Raw genomic sequence first — 24632 nt, forward strand, 5'->3', positions numbered from 1 at the left:
GTTTTACTACCTTTTTCTTCTCTTTTTGGACTTCTAAAGAAACAGAACAAATCCACTTGAAGTCTGTGAATCATCAATAAACAGGCTCAGAAGTGTCGTACTTTTCCTTGGGATTTCACTCAGATTTCGGTTTCCCTACTAAAAAAACGATTACCACCTTTCATAACTGTTGTTCTTCGAGATGTGTTGTTCATGTCCATTTCATTCTAGGTATGTACGTGCCCCCGTGCACAGTTCTCGGAGATATTATCTTAGCTGTATCCGCAGGGTCAGTTGTGGCACCTAGAGTGTTGTGCTCTTGTGTCGGTATATCAGGCACCACTGGCCCTACACCCTCTCAGGCCGTGGCTACACTCGAAACTTCAAAGAGCTGCAGCGGGAGCGCTCCCGCGGCAGTGCTTTGAAGTGCAAGTGTGGTCGCGTGCCAGCGCTGGGAGAGAGCTCTCCCAGCGCTGCAGTTACTCCACCTCCATGAAGGGATTAGCTTACAGCGTGCTGCCAGCACTGGGGCACTGTTTACACTGGCGCTTTCCAGCGCTGGAACTTGCAGCACTCGGGGGGGGGGGGGGGGGGGTGTTTTTTCACACCCTTGAGAGAGAAAGTTGCAGCACTGTAAAGTGCCAGTGTAGCCATAGCTTAAGTTCCTTCTTGTCAGCAACTCCAACAAAGGGGTAAGGAGGAAGAGTAATGGAATGGACATGAGCAACACATCTCAAAGATGAACAGTTATGAAAGGTAGGTAACCGTTTTTTCTTCTTTGGGTGCTTGCTCGTGTCAATTCCATTCTAGGTGACTCACAAGCAGTATCCAGGGAGGTGGGCTTGGAGTTCACAGTCGTGTGGCTTGCAGCACTTCGCTAGCAAAGCCAACATAATCTTGGGCTTGACAGGTAAGTGCAGTGAGACGTGTGAATGGACGACCAGGTAGCGGCCCTGCCGATATCATGAATTGGCACCTGGGCCAGGAAGGCCGCCAAGGAGGCTAGTCCTAGTGAAGAGGGCAGTTACAACTGCTGGTGGAGGCACTTTTGCCAGTTCATAGCAAAATCAGATGCAGGTTGAAATCCATGATGAAATCCTCTGGGTAGACACCGAATGACATTTCATTCTGTCTGCCACTGCAACAAACAGCTGCGTTGACTTACGGAACAGCTTAGTCGTTTCAATGTAAAAGGCGAGTGCTCTCCTGACATCCAGAGAGTGCAATCTACACTCCTCCTCAGACTGATGAGGTTTTGGGAAGCACACAGGCAAGAATATGTCCTGGCTCACGTGAAACAACCTTGGGCAGGAAGCCTGGGTGCAGTTGCAGCTGGACCTTATCCTTGAAAAACACCGTATAGGTGGCTCCAAGGTAAGGGCCCTGATCTCAGAGACTCTCCAGGCAGACGATATCGCCACCAGGAAGGACAGCGATATCGCTACCAGGAGAGTAGAAGCAGGGAACAGGAAGCCAATGACATGAAGGGGGCCCCCCCCATGAGTCACGCCAGCACTAAATTTAGGTCCCAAGTAGGGACAGGGTCCTGGACATGGGGGTAGAATCGCTCCAGACCTTTTAGAAATCAGACCATCATGCCATAATTGAAGATCAACCTGCCCTGGAACGGATGGTGAAATGCCAATATCTTGGCCAAGTGGACCTTAATCGATGAAAGGCACAAGCCCTGGAGCTTGAGATGTAGAAGGAAGTCCAGGATTGGCAGCAGTGAGGCCTGTTCAGGCCTTATACCCTAGTCCGAGGCCCAGCATGTGAACAGTTTTCATTTGTCCAGGTAGGTCGCCCTGGTGGAGGGCTTCCTGCTGCCCAACAGAACCTGTTGGACATGGGCCGAGCACTCCTGCTCCTCCGCATTCAACCATGCGGTAGCCAAGTCATCAAGTGCAGCGCTGCCAGGTTCAGGTGAAGGAGACTGCCGTGGTTCTGGGACAGAAGAACCGGCCAGAGAGGCAGCTGCAACGGGGCTGCCACCAAATTGTCCAGCAGTGTGCCAAACAAGTGTTGGCGAGGCCAAGCCGGGGCTATCAGGATTATCTTCGTCCTGTCCTGTTTGATCTTCATGATGACCCTATGCACTAATGGCACTGGTGGGAAGCCATACATCAGAGCCCCCGACCATAGGAGTAAGAAGGCGTCTGACAGGGAGCCTCTGTCAAGTCCCCAAAATCGAGCGAAACACGTGGCATTTCCTGTTCTGATGAGTCGCAAACAAATTCACTGGAGGAGTTCCCCACCTTTGGAAGATCACGCTGACCACCTTGGGATGGAATGACCATTCATGGGGAGATGAGAAGGTTCTGCTGAGGTGATCTGCTTGTACATTCCTGGTCCCCGAAAGATGCGCAGCCATGAGATGAATGGCATGGTGCACACAGAAGTCCCAGAGCCAGAGAGCTTCCTGGAAAAGGGCCAATGACCTGGCCCTGCCTTGCTTTTTGTATGTCAGGACTTGTAACCCTCCAGGTGGGACCGGAAAGCCTGGAGGCCAAGCGAACTGCTCTGAGCTCCCTGACATTTATGTGGAGGGAATGATCATCCCGCAAGCAGTGGCCTTGTGTGCTGAGTTCACACGGATGGGCTCCCCAGCCCAGGTCAAAAGGCGTTGGAATCCAGGGTCAGTGATGATCCTGGGCCCGCAAAGGAAACTCCCAACACCAACCCGGGGTCCAACCACCATTTCAGTAACAACCGAATGTGGACCGGTACTCTGACTACCAGGTCCAGATCGTGCTTGCAGAAGCCGGAGATGGAGCCGGGCATGAGAGACCACATAAGTGCAAGCTGCCATGTGGCTTAATAACCTCAGGCAGGTCCATGTGGTGGTGAACAGGTGTCCTTGTATATGAAAGATCAAGTCTGACATGGCTTGTAAACGGGCCTCTGGAAGGAAGGCTCTGGCCTGCATAGAGTCGAGGACCACCCCTATGAATTCTATTTGTTGCACTGGTATGAGGGTAGATTTCTTTTCGTTTACTAACAGGCCCAGGTCAAGACAGGTGAAGCACACCAGATCGAGATTTCTCTGCACTTCATCCTGCGATCTGCCCTTGATGAGCCAATTGTCGTGATAAGGACAGACCTGGACCCCTCAACGTCTCCGGTAAGCGGCTACTGGAGCCATGCATTTCGTGAATACCCATGGTGCTGACAAGAGACTAAAGGGTAGTGCCATAAATTGGAAGTGGCGCTGGCCCATCATAAAAACGGAGGAACAGTCTATGTCTGTGGAAAATGGAAATATTAAAATAAGCATCCTTGAGGTCGAGAGCGGCATACCAGTCCCCGGATCCAGGGAGGGAATGATGGAGGCCAGGGAGACCATGCGGAACGTTAACTTCTTGAGATATTTGTTGAGTTGTCACAAGTCCAGAGTGGGTTTTAGGCCCTCTTTTGGCTTTTGCGATTAGAAAGTAGCGGGAGTAGAATCCTTTCCCCGTCATTTCCCAAGGGACTTCCTCCACCGCCCCCATCTGCAAGAGGTTTTTGACCTCCTGAACGAGGAGTAGCTCATAAGAAGGGTCCCTGAGGAGGGATGGGGAAGGAGGGTGGGAGTGGGGTATAGCCGAGAACTGCAAGGTGTGTCCCAGAGATACGATTTCTAACACCCAGCGGTCCGATGTGAATTGTGACCAGGCCAGTTGGAAGGGATGTAAATGGTTGAGAAAGGGGTAAGGCGGATCCATGATGACTGGGGTGTCGCTCTCCAGTGCGCCATCAAAACGAGCGCTTCTGGCCCCCCAGGTGTTTTGCTGGGCCAGGCTAAGCTGGTGAGCAGGAGGTGGAGGGATGGTAACAACTGAAATTTGTGTCTCTGTCCCTTCTCCTAGCAGAGCCCTGCCGAGATGGCCAAAGCCTAGGAGGCAGGGGCAGCCTGAATTGTTTCCTCGCAGTCTGTGGCATATGTATGCCCAGCAAACGGAGGATGGCCCGCATGTCTTTGAGCCCATGCAGCCTCACATCTGTCTGCTCTGCAAAGAGTCCGTTCCCATCAAATGGGAGGTCCTGAATGGAGGACTGCATCTCTTGTTACAGGCCTATGGTTTGAAGCCATGAACTGTGCCTCATAACCATGGCCAATGCAACCACCCTGGCCAGCACGTCGGCTGTGTCCCAGGCCATCTGGAGAGAATATCTGGCTGCTGTCATGCCCTCCTCTACTAGGGCTATGAACTCTTGGGACAAGTCCTGGGGCAGAGAATCCTTAAATTTTCTTAGGAAGTCCCACAGATTAAAGTTATATCTTCCCACAAGCACCTGGTGGTTTGCCAACCTGAATTGAAGGCTGGCCGTTGAATAAATCTTCCTTCCAAAAAGGTCCAGCCTCTTGGCCTCTTTATTCTTAGTGGTAGAACTGGTCTGCCTCTGCCTGTCCTTCTCGTTGGTCACAGACACCAGTGAACCTGGGGGTGGACGAGTATAGAAGTATTTGAACCCCTTGGCCGGGACAAAATACTTCTTTTCAGCCCTTCTGGAAGTGGGAGGGATGGAGTTTGCTGGATGACTTTAGTTATTTATAGGGCACCTTCGTATACTGGCAGCATAACTCGAGGGGGGGTGCTGCCAAAAGCACATTAAACAAGGTGTCCGATTGCTCCGTCATCTCCTCCACCTCTAAGCTCAAGTTCGTGGCCACCTTTCGGAGCAGGGCTTGATGCTCTTTGAAATCATCCGGTGGTCTTGCATGTGATGGTCCAGCCATTGCCTCGTCGGGTGACGAAGAGGACGACTGAAACGCCAAGGGAGGGCCTGGTGCATCATCCCCCGTGGGGGAAGGGGCTTTAGGGATGGATATTCGGTCCTCCACCCCAGTGTCCGATTCCACTCCATGCACCGATCCTGGTGCCGTCAGTGCCGGAGGCTGTTTTTCTGAAGCATCACTGAAGAGTGGTGTGAGAAGGGCACTGGCATAAATAGCATGCCCCATGCATTCCAGTAAGGCCACTGGGCAGGCCACTGACCCTGCTGCCAGGTCGGCATCGCGGAGGTCGATGCGGTCTCCGATGTCCACACAGACCACTGCTGCCTTGGCGAGAGGCTGAACTCCCAATCTAACCCGGAAGAATCTCCTTCTGGAGACCATGGTGGGGCCATCCATGCCTGAGTTTGACAGCTAACTGTCGCTGTAGGTGAGCAGTACTTTGCATAGAACTGTTTTCCTGGGGATTGGTGCTGGTAGTGAGCAGATCGGAACCACCCCAGGAGATCGTTCTCAGAGTCTGGGAGACGGGGATCTGCGTCGTGGAGTCGGCGGACAGGAGGATGACCAGCGCCGGGCATATCATGATCGAAGTATCCATCTGGTTGACCTGTGTCTAATCGATGGAGACAGCGAATGCAGTGCCGGTGATCTAGGTCTGTCAACCGGAGACCTCCGCTGTGGAAACTGAGATCTGTCACGGAGATGGGGAACTCTGCCTCAATTCTGGGGACCGACAACCTTCGCTAGCCCTCTGGGGGGACTCTCACAGCTGGCTTTCCCTCATAGGGAGCCTTTGCCAGATCCAACACCATGCGGGGTGCCAGCGGTGTCGGAGGGTCTCTCTGCTCCCTGGTCTCCGGGACGGCCTGGGACGATGACAGCCCAATAGTGAGTCTGGGTCCTCTGTTGATTCTGGGAGCCGGCAGCAGATTCCTGAGGGGACTAATGGGTCCAATCGGAGAGGCACCCTCACGCGGCTCTGGGGTAGGCAGGTGGCCTGAACTAGGTCCCTTGCCCGATGTCCCTTGACCCTTTTTGCTCGGTGCTGACTAGTCCCACTTTTTTGACCACTTTTTGGGCACCAGTGAGGGGGAGCGGTGCTGGGAGTGCACTACGCACCGAAGCGCTGGGCGTAGAGTCCAGTGTCGGAGCCCTCGACACTGGGCGGAGTGCAGCCTCCATGAGGAGGGCCCTCAAATGAATATCACGCTTCTTGGGGAATCTCAGATGAAAGTTTTTACAAATCCAACACTTGTCTCACATGTGGTTCCCCAAAGCACTTTAGGCAGCTGCTATGAGGGTCACTCACAGGTATAGACCTACTGCAGGGAAAACAGGGTTTTATCACCTAGAGACCCATGCCCCGCCCGAGACAAAGTCCCACCTGGGACTCTAAACTTCCTAACTACACTACTTAACAACTACTTATTAACTAACTGTAAATGAACTATTTACAGGGCACTGAGAAACAAAGAATGCAAGAACTGCTATCCACTAGCTAGGCAAGGGGAAGGCACTCCAAGGTACTGTCACAGGCCATAAGAAGGAACTAAGAGGGCGTAGGGCCGGTGGCACCTGATATACCAACACATGAGCGTAGCACTCCAGCGGGCACCACAGCTGACCCCACAGATACCACTAAGGCAAAAATCTCCGACAACTGTGCACATGGGCACGCACACACCTAGAATGGAATCGATATGAGCAAGCACTCAAAGAATAATAAATTTTTAATGTGATACTTACCTGCACTTTAAAATTTAGAAACAGTTTTGAGGTGAAAAACTTCTAACAAACAGGTAGCATAACTATGTTCCAGATGTGTGGATAGATATGGACTTCAAAGAACTAGTTTGTCACTATCTTCAGTCTTCAAAAAGATACCTTTGGTGTGTACAGATGGCATTGTGCGGACATATTCTTTAGATGGTTGAGACTGATTTCATACAAGATTAACCTATCAGACAATGGCAGAAGACAGCCAGAATTACAACAATGAGCTCCTTTATCAATAGAACAAAGATAAGCTGGGGAATTTAAAAAAAAAAAAAAGGATTCCGGATACCCTACCAAAGCTAAATCCTATTTTCTTTTTACAATGTCAACCTGTGGTAACTGACTATGGAGCTTTTTTTATCTGAGTAACTGTCTCAAATACAGTCCAGGGCAATAGTTATCTAAAGTCACTACAACCCAAATGTTGAATAACCTATATCAAGTGAGTTTGGGGAGTTTTAGGAAAAGAAACTCCATTCAGCAAATCCTAGTAGACAGGAGTTCAGATAAACAAAAAACACCCACCACAATCACTATAGCACTAAATTATTCCCTTGATGACAGTCTCAAAGGAACCAAGTATTGAATGGGTCTGGATGGGACATGAAGAAACTTCCACTGAAAGTGCTCATGCATGGTCTATTGGGTAAAAAAAGAGAGGACTTCATTTGGCAGGACTGTTAATCTGGCACCTTTCACCAGCACTAAATCTACCTCTATTCATTTACAAAATCCTTAAGAAGTTGTTGGATGGAAAACTAAGGTTTTGGCTCTGAAGAGGGGATATTTGGGCCTTTAGGCACCTGGAGAGATACAAAAGATAAATCACATTACCTGGATGCTTCTGTTAAATTAATCAAATTAAACTACTCAGATACTGCTATGATGAAAGCTGTATTAGAAACATGGATATCAATGAAAAAGTTAACAGTGTTGTAGTGTTGCTGTAGCCATGTTGATCACAAGATAATAAAGAGATAAGGGAGGGGAGGTAACAATCTTTTGCTGGACCAACTTCTGCTGGTGAAAGAGAAACTTTTGAGCTACACGGAGATCTTCTTCAGGTCTGGGGAAGGTACTCAGTGTCACAGCTAAATATAAGGTGGAACAGACCGTTTAGCATAAGTAAACATATTCTAACAGACCAATCAAAGGGAAGTAGCCCACTAACACTGCTGCAGTGTACTAAATGCACTTAACTATGTGGGTGAAACAAAACAATCACTACACTCTCAAATGAACTCACACAGCAAAATGATAAAAGACAAAGATGCCATATCACCAATGGACGAACACTTTTCACAAAATGATTAATCCATACTTGACCTCTTAGACCTCATCCTCACAGGAAATCTGCTCAACACCTTCAAAAGATGTGTCTGGGAGCTTCAATTCATAACTTTGCTTGAAACAAAAAATCATGGTCTTAATAAAGACACTGGATTTATGGTTTATTACAATAATCTGTAACCCACTAATCCAGTGGTCCCCAAACTTTTTATGTCATGTCTCTCCATACCCGTAATGTAATCTTGCTCCCCCACCCCGGGAGTGGAGGCGGGAGCTAGGGCCAAGGCTGGAGCTGCGGCTGGGGTCACAGCTGGGAGCAGTAGCTGTGGTGGGGGGTCCGAGGCCAGGGCCGGAGTGGAGCTGGGGGCAAAGCAGGGCTGGATAGCGCTCCCTTCTCACCCCTCATGGGGGCTGGCCTGGGCCCTGCTGCACCACCTCCAAACACTCCTCCGCATGCCCAAGGGGAGCATGCCCCAGTTTGGGGACCACTGCACTTACCCCCCTTTTTTGTCCTCTGACTGCAGAGAAGTTAATGGGCCACTTCACCTTTAATGGTCCCTTAGAATATGCGTTAAATATATATGATAAACAATCCGTTCCACCTTATATTTAGCTGTGACACAATGAGTACCTTTCCCAGATCTGAAGAAGAGCTCTGAGTAGTTTGAAAGTTTGCCTCTTTCACCAGCAGAAGTTGGTCCAATAAAAGATTGTTTCTTTAGTTAAAGTGGATGAAGTAACAAATGGTCACAAATGGTGACATTTTAAGGGGAGATTTTTCATAGATTTTTAAAGACCAGAAGTGACCATTATGGTCATATCTAGTCTGATCTCCTGATAACACAGGCCTTAGTCTCTGGTTGAACTAGAGCATATCTTTCAGAAAGAAATCCAATCTTGATTTAAAACACTCCAAGGAATGGAGAATCCACCATTTCCCTTGATTCTAATGGTTAATTACCCTCACTGCTTAAAATGCACCTTATTTACAGATTTAAAGTTTTTACACAAATTCAATTTCCAGCTGTTGGATCTTGCAACGTCTGTGTTTCAACATTAAACAGCTCTTAATTATCAGAAAGCTTCTCCTTGTATGGGTAATTGAAGACTGATCAAGCCACCTCTCAACCTGTCCTTTAATAACTAAATAGATTACTCTTCTTAATTTTCATCTCTTGGTAAGGCAGGATTTCTAAACTTTGAATCACTCTGGTGGTCTTTTCTGAAACCTCTTCAATACGTCAACATCCTCCCTAAAGTATGGATACCAGAGCTGGACACAGTATTCCAGTAATGGTTTTACCAGTGGTAGTATTGTACCACCACCATCTCTCTAATACCAACTGATACTTCCCTGTTTATAAGCCCATAATCATGCTAACCCTCTCAGCCATTGCCTGTAACTGGGGGATTGAATTATCACCTGAATACATCACAATTCCAAAATCCTTTTGGAGTTGTTACGTTCCAGAATAGAGTCCCCCATCCTGTAAGTGGGATCTATGCTCTTTGTTCCTAGACACAAGCTTGCATTTGACTGAAATGAAATGCAAATTAGATTAAGGCAAGGTAACAAGGCAATCTGGACTGCACCAATCTTAGTGTTATCTACAAACTTGACCAGCAATGATTTTATATTTTCTTCCAGATCATAGATAGTTATTAAAGCACTGGACCAAGCATAGATCCTTGGGGAACCCCATTAAAGGGGAGGGGGAAGTTGCCCATGACGCCCCTCTACTCTCTTCAAGCAATGCCTCAATAAACACATACTAACACTAGCGCTTGTCACTATAAGATTCAGGAGGTTACAGATCCTGGCGTACACTCTCACAGTTGGCCAATTCCCCAGAAAGAATACCACATGCATACAATGTAAGAACCACTTCACAGCCTTTTACAACTCCATTACACTTACTCACAGGATACCATCTCACTTTCACGTAACCATCATTAATTAAAAAGTGTTAGAATCCTCTCATATTCCACCTTACTGCGGACAAGATCTTTTATATTAAAAGATCTAAGTCCTGCTAACTCCACATAGAAATGATGCAGACAGCATCCTGAAGGTATGTATACACCTCTTCCCTTTTCTCACACAAAGGGGTGGAAAATATAGATTTCATCAGTCACATGTCACACACCTCAAAGTGATCCACAAATCTCAGAGAGACACCTCTACCACCTCCACCGTTCAATACAGTTACACCGGACACTGACCACACTCACTTTACCTAAAGTGCATGCAGATAATAGACTGCTCTCATAACCCAGCTTACGCCTGACAATACCCTGTGTAATAAAACACTTCTACCCTGATAATTATATAACATACACGATTCTACACTGAAATTATAAATACTTGATGCTGAAGGTACACATGCAGCTCTTCCCTTTGATCACATGCATCGGAGAGTGCAAAACATAGATCTCCTTATAACATAATCACAGATGTCACACACCTCAAAATAGACTACCCTTACCAAGCAACCCCAACTAACCTATACAGTATTTCTTCCCTGAACTTCATTGCGTGTCCATTAGAAAAGCCTGCCATTTTTACTCATCTTGAAGAAACTGCATAATATCTGGAATGCATTAAAGAGTTTCAAAAAGGAAGTACTACAAAGTAGTTGATAATTACACTATCAAAGCTCCCCAACATACAAAATATGATGTAATAGTTAAATGCTCGGCATAAGTAGAGAAGTTGGTGACTAGAGTAATTTAGTACACTACATTTGTTGGCCATAGCAGCTGCTATTGGCAATGGAACCAGTTAATGGTTTTCCTTCACTACTACTTCACTGGCAATGGTTGTACATTACCAGATTACCCTTCCTGGTAATGACAGTAGTGTGACTCCTACATCCCAGAAATCTCAAACTGGTGAAATGTACTATCCCTTTCTACCTCCTCAACCCATTCCGCTAGAGAAAACTTCCCCAAGTTATCATAAATATTGTCAAAAAGCAACATGTCAAAACAAGATCCAGGGGCAGTCGTGGTAGACATTTCCACCTCACCCCAAGACACAATCAGCCGTTATTTGTCCTGAAGAGGTAGCTTAAGGATGCCTGTCTGTTGGAATAACCTGGTTAAGTTTTACTAGACCATGGATCAATTAAGGAAGTTCACCAAGTCACTTTTTGAACAGACACTTATGTCAGTGTCCACAGTGTGTTGTGAGAAGAGCATCCCTGTGCTAAAGACAGAACCCATGTTGATGGAATTTAAAAAATACAAAATAAACTTTTGTTTAAAGTTTGCCAAACATGGCAACTCAAGCTATTAAGTCTTTTTTTTTTACGGAGTAATTCAGACTCTCCTCAAAATAGGTCTGCCTCAAAACCATTCAAAAGCAAAAATGAAGAGTGGATTCATTTGCCCCTACTTTTCAGGTTTCTGCACAATCTACCTCCTTCCAGGTCTCTCCACCTGACAGCACAGGGAGCATTCAAATCCAGCATATTTACCCCAGATGTCTTGCCCTAGTCCAGGATTACAACCTGGCTGTCAGGAAACCACATTTTCCAGCAATCCTGCTCCACTGGATTAGAGAGAGAACTGCTGGGAACTAACCTGAGCCAGCCATATTCCTCATGATAACAGTTTTCAAGTACATAAAAGGTTGTTACAATTTTTCTCCCTCCTCCTTGTTCTTCTTAACCTTTGAGGATAGGACAAGAAGCAATGGGCTTAAATTGCAACAAGGGCGGTTTAAGATTGGACATTAGGAAAAACTTCGTGTCAGAGTGGTTAAGCACTGGAATAAATTGCCTAGGAACTTTGTGGAATCTCCATCACTCGGGATTTTTAAGAGCAGGTTGGACAAACACCTGTCAGGGATGGTCTGGATAATACTTAGTCCTGCCTTCAGTGCAGGGGACTGCACTAGATGACCTCTCGAGGTCCCTTCCAGTTCTGTGATGGCCACAGAACAGGCAACTGAGTTCTATCAATAACCCCACTATAGATGGAGATGCACCATTCATACTCAAAACCTTCCATTATCTCTGGGATATTTCCATCAGCAATCATCATCCTCCACAGAATCTTTATTTTTGTACAAGCTTCCTCCCACACATATACCAGAAGATGTCCTCCCTCATTCAGCAGCTCCCAGAACAACCTCATCCTACTATCAAGTTGATCAAGATCTGACGCAGGACCAACTTGGGGAAGGTTCATAGCCAAAAACAGGTAAGACATAATGTCAGGCTGTTTTTCTCAATCTCTCAGTCAATTTACATAGAGGTCACTACATCCATTAAATTTCCTTGATAGATGGTTTTAAAATCAGAGAATAGTGATTTAAATGCTGTTTGCCTGTTTTTGAGAAGCAATAATCTGAAATTAGTACTTTGTCTTGCACAGAAGAAACAAAATATGGACATGCTACTGTGCATTTAATAAAAAAAATGAGTTTAGTATATCATAGTACCACAATAAAACTAGTTATCTAAATTAATGTTTGTAAATAGCTATAGAAATAGTAACTAAAATGTATTCCCAAGGAGAACAAGCATATAGCCTTTTTCATACTTTTCTCTCTTTCTTTCTTTGCTGTTTTGGGCTATATGGAAAGACAGCAATTTCCCTCCTCTCAAATCTCTCTTTTCCTTGTCTCTGCCATCCCATAATACACTAGGCACTTACTTCACAGCATCTCACCTTCAACTTGAAGAACAGCCCAGTGTGTCTGAAATCTAGCTTGTTAGCACCACAAATGTGAAGTCAACCAAGGTCAATGCAAAGCAAAAAAAAAAAAAAAAAAAAAAAAAAAGTTCTAGGGCTCAGAGGAGATACAAAGAATGGAAATGCTTGATACAAAGGCTAAAACAGTATGCACTGTGGTTTTCAAACTCCACCCCCCCCCCCCCACGACCCAGCTGAAGAAAATTGTTGATGCCTGTGACCCAACGGAGCTGGGGATGAGGGGTTCAGGGTGCGGGAGGGGCTCAGGAAGGGCCGGCTCCAGCGTTTTTGCCGCCCCAAGCAGCGGAAAAAAAAGAAAAGGAAAAAAGCCGCTATCGGCGGCACTTCGGCAGGAGCTCTACTGCCACCGCTTGATCCTTCGGCGGCAGGTCCTTCCCTCCGAGAGGGACTGAGGGACCCGCCACCGAATTGCCGCCGAAGAGACAGACATGCCACTCCTTTCCCTTGGCTGCCACAAGCACCTGCTTGCTGCGCTGGTGCCTGAGCCGGCCCTGGGCTCAGGGCTGGGGCCAGGAATGAGGGGTTCAGGGTGCAGGAGGGGGTCAGGGCTCTGGGCTGGGGGTGCAGGCTCTGTGATGGGGCTGGGGATGAGGGATTTGGGGTGCAGGAAGGGGCTTTGGATTTGGGGGGCTCAGGGCTGGGGAAGGAGATTGGGGCATGGGCTTACCTCAGGTGGTTCCCAGTCAGCAGCACAGCGTGGGTGCTAAGGCAGGCTTCCTGTCTGTCCTGGCACCGCAGATCACATTGCATCCCAGAAGCAACCAGCAGCAGGTCTGGCTCCTAGGCAGAGGCGCATAAGCGGCTCCGCATGGCTCTCGCCCACAGGCACCCCTCCTCCCCCCGCTCCCATTGGCTGGTAACTGGTCAATGGGAGTGCGGAGCCGGTGCTAGCTAGAAGCAGCGCGCAGAGCCCCATGACCCCGCCACCTAGGAGCCGTAACTGCTGCTGGCCACTTCCGGGGCAGAGCACAGTATCAAAACAGGTAGGGACTAGCCTGCCTTAGCCAGGCAGCACCGCTGACGCGACGTTTAACAGCCCGGTCAGTGGTGCCGACCAGAGCCACCGCGACCCAGTGCCTTACATTCCATGACCCAGGTCGTGACCCACAGTTTGAAAACCACTGCACTAGGAGGGCAAATTTCAAAGAATCAATTTCATATAGAGCACAAAAAAAAAACAACCCTATGGTAGGGAGTCCGTTTGACACCATGACACACACTGTAGCCTTGGTGACCCACAGAGTAATTTTATTAGGTGAGAGGCGGGCCTTGAAATCAGACTTTTCCCAACTTGCATCGGAAAATATTTTTCATTGCAGAGAATAGGGGAAAATTTCCTCACACAACTGAAGTTTATTTTTAAAGTTCTTCATTGGGCAAAATAGTCTCAAAATATACCAGTAGGGAAACTTGTCCCAACCTTAACTGGAGCAACATTGTTAAATGGCCCATGCTGAAATACAGACATTTAATTTTCCTCTGAAACAGCAATAGTAGTTGGCTCTTCTAAAGCACCCTCCATCAGGTGAGCTCAAAGCACATTACAAACATTAGTGCATTAAGCTTCAGAACACACATTTCCATGAAATCTGGATTTCAGTACAGATTACATAAACTAATAAATGGCACTATTCTCCAGAAGGGAGGAAAAAAAGCTCTACCATTGACATTGTTCCATTGCAACTGTAACTCAAATTAATTTTGCCCTACCTTGAGAAATACTCCTATGTTAGCTAGTAACTGAAGACAGGTTACATTACCCAGTATATAAAATATACATACAAACATATGGCTACGGCTTAAGGAAAACTGAAAGGTATTTTCTATAGTTTTAAAAACAACATTTGGTTCTGCTGCGCATAGTCAACCTTCTGTTATGCTCTCAGCAGCGCTAATTATGAGTTATCATTTGAAAATGTGCTAGGCCCAGAATGGCTGCAGAATGAAATTGACATTCTTTATGGTTTTTCTGCTCCCCACAAGGTTCTGAATATGAAACTAGGACATCTTATTAACTTTACTCTGCCACTATCTGACAAAGCTGTGAGCAGTGGCAGAGGCACTGGAGTAGTGTATCTGCAGACAAAACATAACAAATCTGCTTCAGTGCGCATTCATTTTATAGCTCGAAGGTTATGTTTGCAACCATCTGGGAGAGATTTTTTTTTTTTTTTTTAAACAAAAGTTTACATTCTGCAGAACAGTATGTCATAGGTGTCTATACCTGACAGTGAAACTTTCCATTCACCAAAAGCAAGTGAACATTTAAAGCCCTCTCCTCCATCACTGCTCTTTCCAGATTGGATTATTGCAATGGAACTATACCTGAAGAGCAAAAGAAAATTTAGCTAGTATGGAATGCAGCAATATATTTTAATATTGTCTCACACAAGATGTCTATTCTAGAGTCTATATTGGGTTGTAATCTGTTTCCAAGTGCAATTTGAGGTATTGGGTTTGACTTATAAAACCCTTTATAGTCCAAATGTTGGGAGTGGCTGGCAGTGAATTCTCAGCGAAAGACTTCTCATGGAAATCACCCCCCTCCACTGTTTTGAGAGAGAGTTCATTTCTAATGACTGAACACTCGTTGAAATACAACTTGCTCTGTCTACATTAGGGTTTTAAAACCTGTTCGCTACCTCCCACTCCCTTTTTGTTTTTTAATAAACACCTTTTATCCTCATCTAGACAAGGCTTAGCATGGTTATTTTATTGAGGCCTTTAAAAGTGGAATTTAGATTGAGTCCTCCAAGTGGGACAATTTTATTATTATTTAATGCATTTTGTACAAAGTTCAAGAAACTGAAAATAACATTTGGTTCTATTTGATAAATAGAACAAGAAAGTGAAATTATACTTGGGTAGTTATCCATTGGGGACTTGAGGAAAAACCTTCTTTCAGTGTATACGGAAATTTGAAATACTTTTATGCTAAGGACAATATGACTTGGGGCTCATGGTAGACAGTCAGCTGAACATGAGCTCCCAGTACGATGCTGTGGCCAAAAAGGGCTAATGTGATTCTTAGAAAAACAGGGGAATCTTGAGCAGAGAGGTTATTTTGCCTCTAGATTTTGTAATGGTGTGACCACTGCTGGAATACCGTGTACAGTTCTGAGGTCCATAATTCAAGAAGGATGTTAATAAATTGTAAAGTGTTCAGAGAAGAGCCATGATAATGGTTAAAGGATTACAAAGAATGCTTTCTAGTGAGAAACACAAAGCTCAATCTATTTAGCATAACAAAGAGAAGGTAAAGGGGTGACTTGATAAGTACTTACAAAATATTTAACAATGAGCTCTTCAATCTAGCACAGAAAGGTATAATATGATCTAATGCCTGGAAGTTGAAGCTAGACAAATTTAGATTGGAAATAAAAATTTACACCATAACAGTGAGGGTAATTAACCAATGGAAAAATGCACCAAGGGATCATGGTGGATTCTCCTCCATCACTGGCACTTTTTAAAATCAAAATTTTTTTCTCCCCTGAAGGTATGCTCTAGGAATTATTTTCTGGAAGTCCTATGTCCTGTGTTATGCAGGAGGTCAGACTAGATGACCACAATAGTCCTTTCTGGCCCTGGAATCTATGAATCTAATAAGGCCACAGAGGAGGATGCTAGTACAAACTAAGCACGTGCCAAGTAGCACAAAAACTATTCTGCACGTGTGAACTATGGAATCTTATTAGACAGAGGTTATTCAGGAATCAGTGAAAAAGCAGAGATGAGGAAAAAGAGAAAGAGTAATTCTTTTAACACCTCCTTCCTTCCCCAACAAGTCACAAACCTTTCAGGCACCTATATTACAACTGCTCAGGTAATTAATTCAGCCTAACAGCCAGAAGCAGCAATAGTGAAACAGCCACTGTTAAGCAGTCTGTGCTTTGCTGTAAGGAGATTTTTCCTGAAGACAGATGCCACCCAGAGGAACAAAAACAGAAAAACAATCCAGTGCCTGACCAGAGGCAACACAAGGAAAGATTAGAACTGCAAGTCTTTCTCTCTCCCCAGCGATTTCAAGTCTGCATCCTTAGAACAAACCTGCACAGACAACAGAAATGGTAATTTCCAAAACACAATACAAAGCAAGAAACTCTCTGTTCCTTATTCTGTGGCTATCTTATAACCACAGAGCCCCATCAAAATGTTGTACTTACTAAGAAAACAAACATATTTCCTGAAAGCAGAAACAAATTTGGACAACACCGTTCACAACTCTTGGGTCTGTACAAGATCATAAATTCAATATAACTGCCTTCCCAACAGTAACAAGACAAAAGAAGGATTCTTTACCTATTAAATAATTATTTGGGTAAGTTGACAACATAGATTCCCAATCTTGGGAGCCCATGTATTCTTGCACAGAGATTGGAATCCTCTGGGAAACCCTGGCTATTAGGGCTCATCTTTCCGCAAAGAGCTGAGCATTCAGACCTAACAACTTGATAAGGAGCCAAAGACATGAAACAACTCCAATTCCTTTCTGCTTATTCAGCATATGTTCTAAGACTCTAAGGTGGAGGAATATGGGTCTAATTACTCAAAGAACTATAGTTTTACTAAGTAATCACTCTTCAGGTATTGACCATCACAGTATCCTTCTCTTGGGAGATTATTAGCATTAATCGCCTCCAAATCAGGTGCATCTAAGGAACTGCTCCCCCAGATTGGACACTACTCCTGAAAGCCAAATCAGGAGAGTACTGCCAAATCAATGCATGCATTTAACTCTATATATGTCAACAATGCAAGAATTTCAAATATATGCTAAAAACATTGTCTTGGACCTGGCAGAGTACATTCCAAGGTCTTCATACATCGACACACCTGCAAATTCATATATAGTTACATACAAAAGTTTGATCAGTTAGAAGGACTTCAGGGCAGAAACAGTGTTTGCCTGAACCCAACAGTCTCTTCACAGACCATAGAAAACTTAGATAGTTTACATTAAAGTGATTTTTCATGTCTAGATAATAGCTAAGGATAAGATTATGGAGGTCATGGATTCCATTACTTTCAGAGACCTGCATGACACTTCCACTTCAGCTGCTGTGGGGGGTCCCCCGAGCCCCAAGCTGATGGCCCCTGGAGCCATCAGCTGCCCTGCGGGTGGTGGTAGGCCCCTTACAGGCAGTGGGGGGGCTCCCGGAGCTCTAAGCCGCCAGGGCTGCAGCGGGGCCACAGAGCTGCCAGCTGCCGTGGTGTCAGGTCCTGGCCTCCCCTCCCTCCCACAGTGGGGCATGGGCTCTCATCCGCCCCCTCAGGGCTCGGACTTCAGTTGTTCACATCAGCCTCCACCCTGCCCCATTATTTTTAGTAAAAGTCAGACAGGTCACAAGCTTCTGTGAATTATTGTGTATTGCCCATGACCTGTCCTGACTTTTACTAAAAATAACCGTGAAAAAAATCTTACCCTTAATAATAGCATACAGCCAGATCTTAAAGAGTGCTCAGCACCCAACATCTTCCATTGAGAACAATGGAAGCAGATGAATACTGAGCCCTTTTGAAAATCTGGCCATAGAGTTCATGACATTCAAGCTATGTAACCAAGCTTTCCTGGTAACAAGTGAGGCTTGAGATGGAAACAGGAGCTTAATAGATTTGTTAAAATGAAAGTCAGAATCCAGCTTAGTTAGGAGGAGTTCCACCTTATCCTTACAGAATACTGTGTGGTGATGAAGAGAGGACAGTGCCAATTAAGGACCTGGATTTCATGATCCTGTGTGCTGATGCTCTCAGTTCTAGAAGTGAAATCTTGATAGATATAGTACAAGGAGAACGTTCTTAAAGGCTGAAAACAGTGACCTCAAATAAGGGAGAAAGGATGGTCCAATGATTCTAATGAAGGTTCTAGCTTTGGACTTGGAAAACCTAGATTCAATTACCCACTCCACCATAAGTTTGTGTGTGACCCTGGGCAAGTCACTTAGTCTCTCCATGCCTCATTTCCCTATCAGTAAAGTGAGAATTAGAATACTTCCCTACCGCACAGGGATGTTTTGATGGTAACTATAACAATTGTAAGGCACTCAGATACTGTAACGAGAGGGGCCTTATAAATGACTAAGGGCAGGTTTACACTACGGCAGGGATTGACGCTCTGAGATCAATCCACCGGCGGTCAATTTAGCGGGTTTAGTAAAGACCCGCCAAATTGACTGCAGATCGCTCTCCAGCCGATTCCTGTACTCTACCCCCGATGAGGAGAGTAAGATAAGTCGACTGGAGATTTTTCTCCTGTTGACCCCCCATGGTGTAGACCCCGCAGTAACTCGACCTAACGTACGTCGACTCCAGCTACGTTATTCACGTAGCTGGAGTTGCGTAGCGTAGGTAACTTACCACGGTAGTGTAGACATAGCCCAATATAGACCGTAATTGGTTCAAATGTCAGGAAGAAGGCAGCTCACAAATAGCTGTAAATGTGTAATAGGCCTTCATGGATCTTAATAATCATAGACTGTCCAGACCACTTCAGTAACAAGAAAGTCCAACATATAGGAACCGTGGAAGCTGAAGGATTAAATCCTTTGCAAGAGACCCTCACTGAATACCTCTTATATTTTAAAACACAAGTTTTCCTAGTGGAAAATGTATGATTTTTCAGGACTCAATGGACTTCACGTAAATCATCTGAATTAGAGGTAGAGACATATACCATCCGCCTGAAAGACTCTGTCTTCAGACATGAAAAAAGATGATGACCCAGAGATCTGAAAGGCAAGTAAAGGTTCTTAATGTAAGGGATAGGAGGTCTGAGAACCAAACTAAAAAAAACTAAAAAAAAAGGGATAGCTCAGTGCTTTGAGCATTGGCCTGCTAAACCCAGGGTTGAGAGTTCAATCCTTGAGGGGGCCACTTAGGGTTCTGGGGCAAAATCAGTACTTGGTCCTGCTAGTGAAGGCAGTGGGCTGGACTCTATGACCTTTCAAGGTCCCTTCCAGTTCTAGGAGATAGGATATCTCCATTAATTTATCGGGGGAGGTCCCAGATGACTGAAAAAAGGCTAATGTAGTGCCCATCTTTAAAAAAGGGAAGAAGGAGGATCCGGGGAACTACAGGCCAGTCAGCCTCACCTCAGTCCCTGGAAAAATCATGGAGCAGGTCCTCAAGAAATCAATTATGAAACATTTAGAGGAGAGGAAAGTGATCAGGAACAATCAGCATGGATTCACGAAGGGGAAGTCGTGCCTGACTAACCTAATTGCTTTCTATGATGAGATAACTGGCTCTGTGGATGAGGGGAAAGCAGTGGATGTGTTATTCCTTGATTTTAGCAAAGCTTTTGATACGGTCTCCCACAGTATTCTTGCCACCAAGTTAAAGAAGTATGGGCTGGATGAATGGACTATAAGGTGGATAGAAAGCTGGCTAGATCGTCGGGCTCAACGGGTAGTGATCAATGGCTCCATGTCTAGTTGGCAGCCGGTTTCAAGCGGAGTGCCCCAAGGGTCGGTCCTGGGGCCATTTTTGTTTAATATCTTTATTAATGATCTGGAGGGATGGTGTGGATTGCACTCTCAGCAAGTTTGCAGATGACACTAAACTAGGAGGCGTGGTAGATACACTAGAGGGTAGGGATCAGATACAGAGGGACCTAGACAAATTAGAGGATTGGGCCAAAAAAAACCTGATGAGGTTCAACAAGGAGAAGTGCAGAGTCCTGCACTTAGGACGGAAGAATCCCATGCACTGCTACAGACTAGGGACCGAATGGCTAGGTAGCAGTTCTGCAGAAAAGGACTTAGGGGTCACAGTGGACGAGAAGCTGGATATGAGTCAACAGTGTGCTCTTGTTGCCAAGAAGGCTAACGGCATTTTGGGCTGTATAAGTAGGGGCATTGCCAGCAGATCAAGGAACGTGATCGTTCCCCTTTATTCGACATTGGTGAGGCCTCATCTGGAATACTGTGTCCAGTTTTGGGCCCCACACTACAAGAAGGATGTGGAAAAATTGGAAAGAGTCCAACGGAGGGCAACAAAAATGATTAGGGGTCTGGAGCACATGACTTATGAGGAGAGGCTGAGGGAACGGGGATTGTTTAGTCTCCAGAAGAGAAGAATGAGGGGGGATTTGATAGCAGCCTTCAACTAACTGAAGGGGAGTTCCAAAGAGGATGGAGCTCGGCTGTTCTCAGTGGTGGCAGATGACAGAACAAGGAGCAATGGTCTCAAGTTGCAGTGGGGGAGGTCCAGGTTGGATATTAGGAAAAACTATTTCACTAGGAGGGTGGTGAAACACTGGAATGCGTTACCTAGGGAGGCGGTGGAGTCTCCTTCCTTGGAGGTTTTTAAGGCCCGGCTTGAGAAAGCCCTGGCTGGGATGATTTAGTTGGGAATTGGTCCTGCTTTGAGCAGGGGGTTGGACTAGATGACCTCTTGAGGTCCCTTCCAACCCTGATATTCTATGACCTAACAAGCCTCAGGCTGAAGCTCTTATTTGTATTACAGTAGTGTCTACAGACTCTATTTAAGATTGGGGAGCCATTGTGCTAGGCACTATACCACAGAAAGAAGCAGTCTCTGCCCCCAAAAGTATACAATCCCAATACACACAACAAACACAGGTAGAAGGAGAAAAGAGAAATTCAGTGATGAAGTCACTTGTCTGTGGTCACACAGCAGGTGAGAGAGGGAAATAGAAACCAAGGAGTCTTCTGGTTCCCAGTCTAGCGCTTGTCTTGTTTAATCTTCCTGAGGACTCTTGGCAACAGAGGTAGAAGTGAGAAGACAAGACATAATAAAATCCTCTGTTCTGGTTCAGGAGAATGGCATCTCATGGAGTTAATATCTCCATCACCTTGCGGGTGGGAGGAAAGATACCGCATTCCTTTTTGTTGAAAACAAAATTAATTTGGGGGTTCTTCTCCCTTCAAAGGAGTCCTTCAGACATCATGTGTGCTGAGTACTTTATCTCCGACTCAAGTAAACTGCTAAAATGTTGTTCTTGCCCGGCATTATTATAGCACAGTGGTAGCTCTAGTATATATACTTAAGATTAAGACCAGGTTTCTGTTTAAAACGTAACTGTTCTAAATGCTCTAAAAATCATATGGTTACTTAAATTGCCTTCAAATTCTGTGTCTCATGGGGTTCAGGAAGGACCAGTGATCCGAATTTGGGACTCTTTGGCCCAGGGATTCCTGAAATACAACCCTCCTCCTAACCTTCCCCCCCACACAGCGTTTCTTTAAAGTTGACGTATCTGACAATGCTTTTTTGCGCACAGAGAGAGACCAAACCAAGGTTTAGATCATCATTGCCATGGTCTAGTACTTGAGGGTCACCTCAACTGTGCATGGCACCCACCAAGCCTTTGAGGAAAATCAAATTAAAATATTATTTGAAAACACCCAGATAGAAGCACTCCAAGCAGTTCTAAGGGTTCACAGGCCAAATGAATTACACTTTGCATGTACAGGGAGAGAGTCTAACCATCTGGAAAAATACCTCTACATCACAGGACCTGTGTGGCTCTGAGGGTATGTCAGGCTCATCAAATCCAAGCACTACCCCAGGCACTGAGAGTCTGAATCCAACCCAGAGCAGAAATCTGAAATAAAAAAGGGGGTATCTTGCTCCAATCTGCCTCTGTCAAAGGTTTGTTTTTGTTTTTACTTTGGAGAAATGTAATCTGGGTATAGCAGAATATTCAGAAGACACCAAAGCTATTTTTTTTAAAAAGAAAAACGACATCAGCAAATGCCCACTGGAAAGGGTAATTAGGGGTAGAAGAGCAGGTGGGAATACAGGGAAAGAGGTGGGACACTTGGAAGGGGCAAACTCCTGTCCCGTTTTCTCCTACTATGTGTGTGTCACAATCTGGGGGGCCCAGCTCCACCCCTGCTTCTTTTATGGGACCTGGGAAAGTTCTGCTGCCCCTCTGGGTGGGAACGACAAGAGCAGGTATGCTCAGAACATGCACTGAGAACACTGCTAAGGGTATGTCTACATTACCCGTGTTACAGCGTGGCCGCAGCAGCACTGTGACGTGGACAGTATAGACACGCTTTATCGCCGGGGGAGAGCTCTCCCAGCAATGATTAAAAAACACCCCTAACGAGCGGTGGTAGCTTTAAAGCGCTGTCTCTACTGGAGCTTTTCAGCACTAAAACTTTTGTTGCTTGGGGGGGGGGGGCGGAGCGTGTTTTTTCACACCCCTAAACGACAAAAGTTTTAGTGCTGAAAGTGGCAGTGTAAACACAGCCTAAGCGTGGGGCGAGGAGGCAAGAACCAGCATGCTTGACACACATCATAAACAGTCCAGCACTGGGGTGGGGGAGGAGGGAACAACCACAGATATCATGAATGCAGAAGTTAACACATCTCAGCTCTGTTTCTGACTGTATTCATCTCCACTGGGTATTCTCTTTCAGCTAAGAACATCTCATTCAGATGAATGGGGCAGTTAACACCTCTCTGAGCTGACCAATATATATAGCCCCTCCCCTCCATTCTCCCTCTAATTTCATACAATATTATAACAAGGAGTCCGGTGGCATCTTAAAGACTAAGATTTATTTGGGCATAAGCTTTCATAGGTAAAAACCTCACTTCTTCAGATGCATGGAGTGAAAATTACAAATGCAGGCATTATATAATGACACATGAAGAGAAGGGAGTTACCTCAAAAGTGGAGAACCAGTGTTGACAGGGCCAATTCGATCAGAGTGGATGTAGTCCACTCCCAATAATAGATGAGGAGGTGTCAATTCCAGGAGAGACAAAGCTGCTTTTGGAATGAGCCAGCCACTCCCAGTCGCTTTTCAAGCCCAAATTAATGGTGTTAAATTTGCAAATAAATTTTGGTTCTGCTGTTTCTCTTTGAAGTCTGTTTCTGAATTTTTTTTTTGTTCAAGAATAGCTACTTTTAAATCTGTTATAGAATGTCCAGGGAGACTGAAGTGTTCACCTATTGGCTTTTGTATGTTACCATTCCTGATGTCCGATTTGTGTTCATTTATTCTTTTATGTAGGGACTGTCCGGTTTGGCCAATGTATATGGCAGAGGGGCATTGCTGGCACATGATGGCATTAGTAGACATGCAGGTGAATGAGCCCTTGATGGTGTGGCTGATGTGGTTGGGTCCTCATCTATTATTGGGAGTGGACTACATCCACCCAGATCGAACTGGCCCTGTCAACACTGGTTCTCCACTTGTGAGGTAACTCCCTTCTCTTCATGTGTCATTATATAATGCCTGCATCTGTAATTTTCACTCCATGCATCTGAAGAAGTGAGTTTTTTTACCTACGAAAGCTTATGCCACCGGACTCCTTGTTGTTTTTGTGGATACAGACTAACACTGCTACCTCCTGATACTTGATACAGTATTATAGTGGACTGCCAGTTATGCTCTAGCTAAGATTGAGACGACGTTCCCTGTTTAACAGATGACTTCTAAATCCACATGCTTACAGATTGTCTTGAAATTTGCTATGAGTCATGGCAGTGTACGGTGGGGTGAGTGATCCAAATGAGGGGTCATTTGAGCAAGGGGCTCCCAAAATACAAAACCTGGGAAGGAGGGGAATTTAAAAAAAACTATTTCAGTACATTCCGTTTTTAGTGTAGATATACCTTCCTACTTGCACTCTGTCTTTTCACTTTAATGCACGGGTGCTACCTGCACTAGCCCTATGCTCAAACACCAAGTTTATTCCCCTGACAAAATATCACACTTGTAAAATTTAATAGCCACTTCATACCCTTTTACAATCTTTTCACACTTGCATACAAGTACTACCTGAGGCCTGGTCTACACTAGGAAATTAGGTCAGCATAACTATGTTGCTCAGTTGTGTGAAATATCCACACCCCGAGCAATGCAGTTAAACAGATCTAACCCCAGCGTAGACAGCGCTAGAATTAATGGGAGATTTCTCCCATTAACCTTGCTATTGCCTCTTGGGGAGGTGGAATACCTGTGGCAGACGGAAGAACCTCTCCCATTGGCATAGGTAGTGTCTTCACTGAAGTGCTATAGCAGTGTAACTACAGCGGTGCAGCTGAAGTGGTTTATGTGCAGACAGACCCTAAGGGGTCAGAGCCAAAAAGTCTCTTGACACGGTAGTCAAGCATAAAAGTGTCCCCTCCAAGGACAACGTATCACAGTGGTGATGCATGTTA

The 24632-nt window shown here is 45.4% G+C and overlaps 1 protein-coding gene across 2 annotated transcripts in view; it reads right to left on the minus strand.

Moving 5' to 3' along the window:
- Positions 1 to 24632, minus strand: part of POU2F1 (POU class 2 homeobox 1) — a 188669-nt gene that overhangs the window by 115094 nt on the left and 48943 nt on the right. The gene's annotated exons all lie outside the window — the stretch shown is intronic.

The sequence above is a fragment of the Malaclemys terrapin genome, chromosome 1, assembly GCF_027887155.1.
Source record: "Malaclemys terrapin pileata isolate rMalTer1 chromosome 1, rMalTer1.hap1, whole genome shotgun sequence".
NCBI classification, from domain to species: Eukaryota; Metazoa; Chordata; order Testudines; family Emydidae; genus Malaclemys; species Malaclemys terrapin.